A 12,070-nucleotide genomic window follows, 5' to 3' on the forward strand; every position below is an offset into this window, starting at 1 on the left:
TATATACAAATCTAATGCTCAAAAAACAATGAACGATGATTTCTTGTAGGCAATGTACATTTTTGTTTTCAAATTCAGGTTAATATTTTTCACTTTATATACTTTATATTTAATATTTCTTTTTTCAACGTATTTGTTTGTTTTTTTAGAAAAATATATTTATTTTCTTACCGTCATTTCTTTTTAAGAGTATGGTGAATTGTATTGTTACATATGTACCTTTTACCTTGCTGTTACTTACAATTGCTTCTACTTATGCTAGCTCTTTTCTTTTACCTAAAACATTCCAAGCCTCAATATTACATTCCATAATGAAACAGACAAAGCCTAAAATGTACAAAAATCATTTCTATACGACGTATATAACACTCCATTCCCTACACAATGGTCCTGATATATTAAAGCTCTCCAAGGCTGGAGAATTCACACGTTCATCAGTGAACCTGGGTGATCCAGCAAACCTGAAATGGATTTGGTTCAGGGTTGAAAACATTTCCTAACAAACAGCAAAGTACTTTGGAGAATTCTATTCCAGGTTTGTTGGATCACCCAGGTTCACTGATGAAAAGTGTATCTTCTGCACCCTTGGAGAGCTTTAATAAATCAAGTTTAAAGGCAGGAAACAGTTTTCATCAAATTAGAATCCTTGGAGTCCTGTAGAGATCTCCTCTGTAGTGGATAGTTTTGTATGGGGGAACCAAACGTTTAGAGTAAGGAAACAGGAATTAACGTCACTGTCTTTAACATTTTGGTAGAAAAAAATGCATCCATATCTATGAAAGCCTCTGAATACTTTTTGGGGGATTGCTATAAAGGTGCCAGGGGTATAAATGGGGGAGCTATGTCGCCAATCATAAAAAGGAAAATAATTTTTAAAAGCAGGCAAGCAAAAAAAAAGGCAAAATACTGAAGAATAAAGCAACATTTATGTTATAATCCTCTGAATCCCTTGCTGCTCAGTGTCCTGTCATCCTGCATTGGTATTGCAGTTAAAGAGGGCTTTTCTAAGATTCTAAAAAGTTTTAGACACCCAAGGGCACCAGAAGAAAGTAAGGATGTAGGCACACTTAGTGATTGCCAGTGAACTGTGGTTGTGGCTAAACTCTGCTAACAATGGAGGGTGTTTAAACAGCATTGGTTACCCCCTGCACCTGAAGTAGTGGGACGCAATGGGCCTGATTTATTAAAGCTCTCCAAGGCTGGAAAAGATACAATTTTCATCAGTGAAGCTGGCTGATCTAACAAACCTGGAATGGATCTGGTCCAGAAATTTAATCATTTGCTAACAAATAGCAAATGATTTTTAAGAAACCCATTCAAGGTTTTCTGGATCACCCAGCTTCACTGATGAAAGTGTATCTTCTCCAGCCTTGGTGCGCTTTAAAAAATCAGGCCCAATAAATAGAGAGGTGTTATGTTCCAAAAACATTTATAAAATAACAAACTATTGCATTCTTTAAGAACCTTCATATCCAAAAACTCCTTGAATACTTTTCCGATGTGGAATACCTAAATATAATGCACGCTTATACCTAAAATTACAATCTTTTTTTTTTTAAATAGATATAACTGTCTCAGAAAAAATAAACGTTTCACATGTATACTTTTACTTTACCTTCTGTATCTTTTAGGGTATGCTTGTTGTATCTTTATCCTTTCTCATCTCTAAAAAAATATTTAAACATATAAAGAGTGCTTTAAAAATATCAGAGCTGCTTGGCTATTTTTTTTGTATTGTATATTTACCAAACAACAGGGAAAGGGTAATACAATGGGTAACAAGAGCAGGACACAGCCCAGGGAACAAACAATGACCTTGAGCAAAAAATAAATAGCATATAAGTATACACTCTATTCAAACAAGTTGTTTCCAAATCAAGTAAAGTACAAGTCATCCGGTATTAGTAAGAAATGATAAGGTAACATGTAGGTGTACACAGTCAGCCAAGATATACCATCCCAATATACAGTGAAGCACGGATGAAAACAGGTATTCACTGAAAGATGATTAAATATACCACTCCATCCAATTTTTCATTTTCATTAAAAAAAATGAGAGTAAGACTAGAAAAGCGAAGACAGAGTGAAGAAGAAGGAAGGAGACAAAAGGGAACAAACACTAAATAATATAGCTAAAGGGTGCAAAAGTGCTACTAAGACAGCTCCTAGACTCAGGTGTACCCAAAAGACCTTTGATGTTCTTCCAAGCTCTGGAATTCTGCAAATAAAATGTGTTGGCAAACAAGACTGGTGATGCAAGCTTCTAAGATCTTCCATCAGCAAAATATCAATCACCTTCCTGATCCATAAACTGATCAGTGGAGGTGTAGTCTTCTTCCAATACAAAGTACAAAGCTGTAACTGCATTTTTCAGTTTGATCATAACAGATTTCAGAATTGTTTCAGAGGCATACTATTGTGTAGTAGGAAGAATTATTATTATTATAAACAGGATTTATATAGTGCCAACATATTAGGCAGCTTGGTACATTAAATAGGGGTTGCAAGTGACAGACTAATACAGACAGAGATACAGGAGGAGAGGACCCTGCCCCGAAGAGCTTACAATCTAGTAGGTGGGGAAGAATGTAGTAGAAAGAAGTAATCTGGTAAATTAATATCTGTATCTGATGCTCATATTTTGGAACATTGCTAAAAGATATGCAGCTTCTAGTTCTTATCTTCAGCCATGTGTTCCATATATAAACAATTTGTGCAGATTAATCTTTTAGCAATATTAACTAATCTGATTGTTTTAGTTAAAAGCTGAAACCTGATTAGTTGCTAAGGATAATAATATTTAACCTTTGCTCCGGCCTGCATATACCAGCCAGTGTTGGATGAAGCATAGCCGGGTAATGTACTTCCCTCCAGCTGTTGGGGTATTATTCACAGAATGTATTTCTAGCAGGTGGCTGACACCGAATGCTGGGACACCTGAACAGAAGTGCTGCCATCTTCCTGTGTAGCCTGCTCACTGTGACTATACTGTCTTTCCATTCAAGAAAAGTAAACAAACCTATAGGATCTTGACTTTCACCTTTATATACAGTACATGAGTGGGCTGTACAGAGAAACAGTTCTGATTTCTATTGTTATACACTTCTATGACACTCACCTGCTGAACTCTGTTACAATGTGACAGGTGTGTCCTACCCATAAATATTCATGTTTCAGTTCCTGTTCTCTCCTGTTTGTTGAGCTGGGAGGGTCAGGTTTAACCTTCACGGAGACGGAAAGAAACAGTGACACCTGTACCAGGCTAACCGAGACTCCTGTACCTGAAAAAAAAACTATACAGTCACCACTATTCCTATAGGGACATTAGAAGATCTGAATCAACTGAAGACCTTGATACCTGGATAAAGTTAAAACATCAGGTGGCTAAAAGAAAAACAAGTCTGACCGAAATAATTTTGGAATTAGAACACTTTTATTGACCAAGGTACTTCTGGTCTCCAGACCTAAACAAGGCGCCATACTGCTGAAGGATCTGAGATACAGCTGGGAGATATACAGATACCTGTATTCAAGGGAAGCACAAGGTTTTAGGGCAACAGAACATAAGGAAACAGGTAGGTTTTAGATTATTTGTATCTTGATCTTTACAGTAAACTGTATAAAGAATTCAGGTTGGTCATTTCCTAATAATTCTCATGCTTTTATTATTTACGTGTGATTGTTTATTCATTTTATTTCTATATATAATACATCCTCTCTACTTCTGGCTGTAGCTTCTCTAAACAAAGTCTCTCATTCCCATTTGAATAATGCAGGTGCTGTGTATTACAACAGGTGTGCTCTGTTGTGGAAGTATTATAATTAGTGATAGTTGGCTGAAGGCCACCATAGTTGAGGTTCATCTATGAAACTACTGCCTGTGAATTTGCTGGTGTGTACTATTGGTTTTTAATTTTGATGTAAAATAATATGGACATTATTTATGTCCATAATTGTTTTAAACAAGGTCCTCTGGCACCCACGGCCCCACCCCTACTTTCACCCCCCCCAGCCAAGAAGGCTGTAGATTTCATCTCTGAATTTGCAGTGACCCAGCCAACGCAGAATATATTAATGATGCTTTTTCCAGTTAGACTAGTAATATAGTATATATTACTATAGATATAAAGTGCTATTGGTATTTGCAAGTTTTTCTCTTTTTAACACCAAGATACCAAAAAGGAAAAGTATTTCCAAACAAAATATTGTTGCATTAGTTCATTTGAAATTTAGTGTATGTGGTTTTTAAATGTTGCATGACTGTTTAAAAACTAACAAAGACTGACCAAAAATGCAAACAAATTTCATGAACAGTAAAAAGACAGAATGAACAGAAAGCAGTAAATAAATATAAATAAATAGGGTGATGGGTGTAGAGAAAGGAAAGGTGTGTTTGTAGGTTTATTTAGTGTAACATAGGCTTAATAGATGAATTTGATTTAAAAACTAAAGTTTATCTATCTGCATTTGCCAGACGTTGTTAAGCGGTGGTCCTTTATACCCACTTGTAAATTCGAACCATGTCGGAGTTTGTCCTCAGTGATTGATTACGTTGAATAGACAACCAACTGCCAGATTCTGCAAGTAGTGCCTGATAATGTAATGACAGATCTGTCTCGTGTTGGATTCTGCAAGTAGTGTATGAAAATGTAGTTTCTACTGCAAACACCTGACTGATCTATCTGTCTGGTGTTGTGGTAGATCAATGGCTGGCAGGCAATGCAACCATCTTGAACCTAGCTGCAAAACCATTTTTGTGAACAAACCTTTAGGCTAACTTCACACAGGTGTTTTACCTCTGTGGTTTACCACTGTCAAACAATCCTTAACTTTCCCAAAGTTCTCATTATTGAAATCAGAAATCAGAGCTTATGAAATTCTTTTTTGTGCAGTTGTTGCCTGCAGTGTTGTTTTTTGAGCATGCTTTGATCAACCTGCAACAGTGGTCTGCAGCTAAACTAATTACACAGATTTTAAAGAAACTTTTACAAGTGTTTTAACACAGTAGGAGACCATCCCATGATGGATTGCAGTCCATGCACATCAAAAGTAAAAAATGCAACTGCTGTAAATTGTAATGCTAGTAAATACTCCCACAACCACCTAGCAATTAAAAATGGTAACCTACTGTATGTATGGTAACTGTATAGTTGTCAATCATCAACCTAACTTACTTGGGAAATTCCTGCATAAAAAAAAAAAAAAAAATAGTTTCTTTGACAGCCACAGATTTCTGATTGCAGTCCAGCAGAAATTGTAGGTACAGTTGTTTTAGCAAAAACAAATTACTTTAAAAAACTAAGCCCACCTTATTTCCTGACTGGAGAATGTCCAGCATAATCTAGCACTTTGTACCCCAGCCTGACTGCACCTTTTATTCCTTTTTCATAGAGAATCAGCATGGTCTTATGGTCATTACCGAGCATGGCCTGCCTTGGAACCTCTACTTTTCCATACTTGGTGTATAGACCAAGACTTTTTGATATTTGCAAAACTCTATCCAAGAAACACCCCACCATTTTCTTTTTCATTTATGATTGTCAGGTGTCATGTTTACAATTTCCATAAATCTATATATCAATATAAATCATTTATAAGTTATTCCAAGATTCAAAAAACCTAAACCAACCAATCTGTATTTACATATTATCATACTGGGGCATTTAGAACAATACTTTTCTAGTTGATCGCTATGTATCAGAATAGCCATTTGCCTAAAAAACTGGCATGTGAGTATTAGGAAACAGAATCGCTCGATGGTCAGATAGTGTCCCAAAAATCACGATCTTATCCAAAAGGCCAAGAAGCGATAGTGTCCCAAAAATCAAATAATTCTAAATATGAATATCAAGCTTTACTATAAAAAGTATAGTAGAAAACTTTGTCCTATCAGACATGATTTTGTCTCTTGCTCAAACATCTATCCAAATTAGGGTAAAAACTTTCACATTATCTAATTATATTTTAGGCTTTAGTTTTTTGGCATGTATAGCTAGCCAACTGTTGGGGAATAGCAAGCTTTAACGTGCATTGGAAGTTACTAGCTTACCAGTAATATTATCTTCTCAACCAATGTACAGGCTGCCCAAAACACTATATGAAAGTTTTATAAGAAAGCTCCAATGTGTTCCAATATGGCTACATCACTGTCATACATTTTACCATTAAACTAATTCTTAGGTGTACACAGGCATAAAATGGCAGTTGTAGCAAGGACGAATGCATAAAATGCCAATAATAACATTATGTATTCATAACAAAAAATTTGTTAAAATTTTGTTAAAATTTCAAAACAAAAAAACTTGTGTATGTTCATGAATTTCTTTTGATACCAGCCCTCTGTAACCTTATACACAACAGTACTTAGATGGGACCAGACAGGTTACAACTGTAAAGCAGTCAGGTTTTGATGTGCTGGCAGGATGCATATTGACTGGACTAGAAGGCAATCCAAATTGTGATGCTGATGTAAAAAGTTTGGGCCTAGTTATGTTGTATGCCGAGGGTTTCTAGATAACAAATTGACAGCAAAAATGTATAAATCCTTTTAGAAGATTTTTAGAATCTTTAGGTTTTAATTTACTTAAACTAAAAAAATAATATATTCTGATATTAAATATATTTATTAGATTTGTATGCCTTTTGAACTTTTTTTCATTATATTTAACCAAGAAAAATCACATACAATCAGGCAATCCCAGATTAGTATTCCTTTTATACTTTTTAGGTAAGAAGCTGTAGCAAAGGGCTGATCTGCGGGAGACACTTGTGAACTGCAAAGATTCTCTATTCACTGCTGAGGTTACTAATGGTCTCAAAAGAGTTTCATTTTGCTGGGTTTATTGTGAAATGAGTAAAGGATTCTAATTTCTAAAAACGGTTACAAATGTGATCATTATGTTGGAAATTAAATTCAAGCCTGTGGGGGTGTAACGTGTTGTATCCTTTAAGGAAAAGTAATTATAGGAAACAAATTATTTTATGGTAACAGTAACCAATTTAGTTACTGGCTGCTTGTAATGGCTAAATCCCATAATAACATAATTTGGAAATTCAGTTATGCAAAGAGTTATGTATTGCAATTTGCTATTTGATTAAATGATGACTGTTTTTTTATGATAATTTTGAAAAATCAGGGATGGGCTCATGTAGATCTATATACATATTCTACAACAAAATCATATAGCACTACCAATAGGATTCAGCGAATCCTATGGAAAACTTTACCTATTTACCTAGTCCACATTGACGGACATTTAGGCACACTTTACTTTGTTTAAAGATACAAATCATAGCTCATATGTTTTCATTTTTTCCTTTACATGCTCACATATTTTTGCCTAAATAACAGGCATTTTTTAGGAGACTTAGTTTTGGTTAAAGGACCAAGAAGTTTTTCCTTTACTTTTTGTCCTGTGGACACAAAAGCCATCGGGCCTGATTTATTAAAGCTCTCCAAGGCTGGAGAGGATACAGTGAAGCTGGGTGATCCACCAAACCTAGATTGGATCTGGTCCAGGATTCAAAACATTGGCTAGCAAATATCAAATGACTTTGAAGAAATCCATTTCAGGTTTGCTGGATCGCCCAGCTTCACTGATGAAAGTATATCTTTCCCAGCCTTGGAGAGCTTTAATAAATCAGGCCCATTAAGAAAAAAAAATTGAAAAAGATTATTCTCTTATGTATTATTTTCACAATGCGAAGATGTACTCTCCACCTCTTGTAAACATTCCTATTGGTGCTACAGACAGCGACAACGACGTGACAGGTTTCTATCATAGGAATTTAACTAACGTGGTTTGCTGACTTGACACTTGGTTGCTGAGCAAATTCTCTTATGGTTTGGCAAAAAGTGAAATTAATGCAAAAAAATAAGTGTGTTGAATGAATTACAAAGAACATAAATTATTCCCACATAACTATATATATTCGCAGTTAGGTGAGTTCTGCTTAATGCATCATATGAACAGATTTTGCACTATAGTACTGGTATTAGATCCAGATTTTTTCCAGGCAGATCTCAAATACAAAAAAAAAGAGAAAACACTCAAAAATGTCCAGTTTGCTGGTCTGGTTGGCTTTTGCCTACCCAATTGTGAACTGGATAGACACCAAGATTACCAATAATTTGTCATTTCCTGTCTATCATCTAAACAAGTAAGAAAGAAACATAAAGCAAATTGTTAGCTACCATACCATGAACAACAAGGTCAACAGTTAAATGTAAATAAAAAAAAATATTTCCTAGAGTTCCTCCACTTGCTATCAATCAAAAGCTATTTGCAGTGTCACTGTTGATTAAAAATAAGTTAGTCAAATTGAAAAAAAATGGTAAACGTAGCCACGTCCATAATGGGTCAGACAGATAACCTAGCATGATCATTCCTTGGGTGAAGAAGAAAAGTTAACACACATGCCAGTTGATATCATCTGGACACAATGGACCTGATTTATTAAGGTCCAGGAAGATTGACTGTCATGGGAGAACTTGGGTTATCCAGCAAACCTGAAATGGATCTGGTCCAGAACTGAAAACAGGTGTCAACAATAATCCATTTCAGGTTTTCTGATCACCCAAGTTCCCCCATGATAATCTATCTTTTCCAGGCTTAGAGCACTTTAATAAAGCAGGTAATTATATGGTGATCTTCCACTGCAGTCAGTCCAGAACATTAAAAGTGGTAATATTTAAACAGTTTCCTGAAATGTATGATTTCCTTTGTTCAATGTGGGACATTTTTTTATTTTGCAATAATCACAACCCTTTTCTTTCCAGCTGTTGCCCAGTTCGATGGCCGAAACTTCTCAAAGTTGGTGGAAGCTGACTTTTCTCAGGAAAAAGAAGTCCACCCCAAAGACTGTGTATGAATCAGTCATAGAGCATGCAGGCACAGACAGAGGACCAGAGGGGAATCCGGAAGACAGCAACTACACAACACGCCTGGAGAAAATAGTAGATAAAAACACAAAGGGCAAACATGTCAAGGTGTCCAACTCTGGGCGGTTTAAGGAACGGAAAAAAATTCGTCCTTCACTTAATGAGACCCCTGGACTATGTCCTGAACCCCCACAAGGGCAATGAAGCTGCTGTAATGCTGAATCATGGACAACATTCTATGGAATGCATAATGCTTCCAACCTGAACATTGCCACTGATTGTTTTATGAAGGCTTTAAGGGACAAAGAACCACCTGGGTCTATCCTATGTTTACAGACACATTCAAATGTAAAGCGTTTGACCTTCGCAATCATGTGTATACAGCTAGATGTTGACATACTTGGCAATGTACTTCTATATTGATATACGGTGTGGTTCCCATACTGGTCGATCCCTTCAATTAACTCTGCCTGATGCTGCAGGCCTAAGGGGTACATCCAATCCCCTGACCCACCAAGAAAAGGAACCCAATAAAATCTCAGGAAGTGACGTATTTTTTTAATACGTGCCACACATGCTTGAAGATGCGCAAGACATGTCTAAAAATTATTTTTATACAGGTATTGGCATTAGTTGCTGTAAATTTGTCTTTAAAAACTACCTTGCATTATGTGCACAATGCAAGCTGTCTGCATACATGATTGGTATACGATTGGTGTAATTATTATGTAATCAGATCTAACAAATTCTGAATTAAGAAGTATACAGTGATATGTGCTGTTCAGCCTCAATTTCCTCTAGTTTCAACACAATAAATGTACATATGTATTTTTTAACACAAAGCTAGATAGCAAGTCTGTGTCTTCCTTGAGTTGGAATTGTTACTGATGTCAGTTCCTCTGAAAATCTGAGGGATTCTGGGCTTGTGCTGAGTGAAACGAAGAAAAGAACACTCATAAAGTACCAGAAATGTTCGTTTTAGGAATACCTTGCTTCAAAGCAAAGCTCTTATTCTTCATTTAACTGATTAACGAGTATACTGTGTCCTATAATACAGGGTTCCAAGATGGCAGCTGGAGTCCAAAATTACAACATATTTTTGGACAATAGCTGAAACAAATGAACAAAAATAACCACAGATGCCTTTATCCACCTTTGTAAAAATCTTGTCTTGGAAAGTAATGCATTTCACAGGACACTCAGGTAAGTACAGGGTTGCTCACTCAGCTTCAGGGTAGGCACAGCCAAGTTGCCAGTGGAACCTTATATAGGGAAAAGGATGGAACTTGTAGATTTCATATGCTGACAAAAGCCATCACCATACAAGTCTCCTATATAAGAGTGCTATAAAAAACAGTTACTGTAAATGAACAAATAAATATGGGAGCTTCTTTACATGTCAAAGTAACTTGATATCTGTTTGCAGCTAAACAATACAATTTAATCTAGAACATGTCACCTCCCTGATGCTGTGAACATTGAAGGTACAGAACGTTCAAACTACTAATAAATAATCATTTTTCTAGGCCCTTCTTTCAGCTAGTGCCTAATATTCTGTATTGTTGGACATACTGATTTGGCTTTCAATTCTGCTTTACCTGTTTTTGTCTTTCCCATAACTTGCAGAAAGTTGATAACCAGTTATGTCTCATGGCATGACTGGTGAAGGTACCAAATTTAAGGTGATAAACCACATTTTATTAAATAGTGTTACATAGACCAGAGGTCCCCAGACCCCGGTCGGCCGCGGCTCTGGCCGGTGCACCCACCAGCGGGGCCAGGAGAAAGACCCTGCTTGGGGGGGGAAACCGGCCACACCTGAGGACCACGTCTCCCAGAGACATCGCAGGCTTAAGGGCGGTTTGGGTGGGTTGTCCCTCTGAACACAACCTGCCCACTCTCCCATCGCAGGTCTGAGCCTGCCTGAATGGGCAGTTCTGGCATCATGACCTCACTCTGGGGGGAAGTTTCTTTCCCCTTTGAGTGACACATGGCTCCCCACGCATGCACGTGTGGAGTTCGTACATTTAGTGGTCCTGCAAACAGTTGGGGACCACTGACATAGACAATGGATTGCTCCACAAGGTTCCAGCTCACTCCATTGTCTTACCGAATTAGCTCTTCTGCATTCCCAGGTTTGGGATTTGAACATTAGTCAAATATTAGTTGTGCTTTAAGTTAAAGATTATGCACAAATCTCCTGCACCCCACCATATGCAGCTGAATAGCTTTGTAAAGAAATAGTATAAGCAAATAAAAATGTGTTGTCACTTGGAGCAAACATCCTATTTCCATGCTGAGTTCAAGGTCTTTGTTAAAAAATTAAAATGAGCCTACAAATATTACTATTTATGTAGTCTGACCATTATGGGGAATTATAACTGGAAACCTAAAAAAGGCTTTAGAAAGTAGCCAACACTAAACTACTACAATCAGTAAGATTATATGTTCGCTATTGAACAGGGGTTCTTACCTCCAGTTCTGGAAGTCCTAAGATCTACACACATTTTTAGTATGAACAGCAAGATAATATTATAGACAGAATGCTTCATTTACAAACATACTCCCTTGTGGCCTCAGACAGTTCAGGAGGCCACATCACCTTTTCTCCAGGCCACTTTATCAGTGCTTTTCATATGCCCACAGTTTTAGTTACTGCCATGTTGTATAATAATAATAATAATAATAATACTGAAAACAATGTTAACCTAATATTTTTACTTTAATTTTTTTTACTTATGTACTCCTTCCTGTTTATTGCTCTTAAAACTTTAAAAAGTTTAAAACAATTACTGAACATTTATAAAATCTGACGTTATGACTGTATTTCTTAAAGAACCAGATAATTTTCATGTACAATAATTTTCAAATTTACCTACTCCAGCCTGTATCAAAAATCCCTTGTGTAAGTTTTTAAACACAACCATTACTTTAATCTTACCATGTAAATCTTAAGTTGAAGAATATAACCAAGCTTTGGAAAGCTTCCTTGAAGCCATTAATGCATATTAAGCTCCTTTCTAATGGTAGCAATAGCTCTAGCTTTACCTACCGCATACCTCATATGCACTAGTGCAATTTAAGCTATGGGTCTATCGACTCAACAAAAACCTCATCATTTAATATGATAATATAAAAAACACTATACACACAATATTCTGCCATTCTAATCAGTATTTGTATTAATAC

This window comes from Pyxicephalus adspersus, chromosome 6 (assembly GCF_032062135.1).
Source record: "Pyxicephalus adspersus chromosome 6, UCB_Pads_2.0, whole genome shotgun sequence".
Taxonomy (NCBI): Eukaryota; Metazoa; Chordata; class Amphibia; order Anura; family Pyxicephalidae; genus Pyxicephalus; species Pyxicephalus adspersus.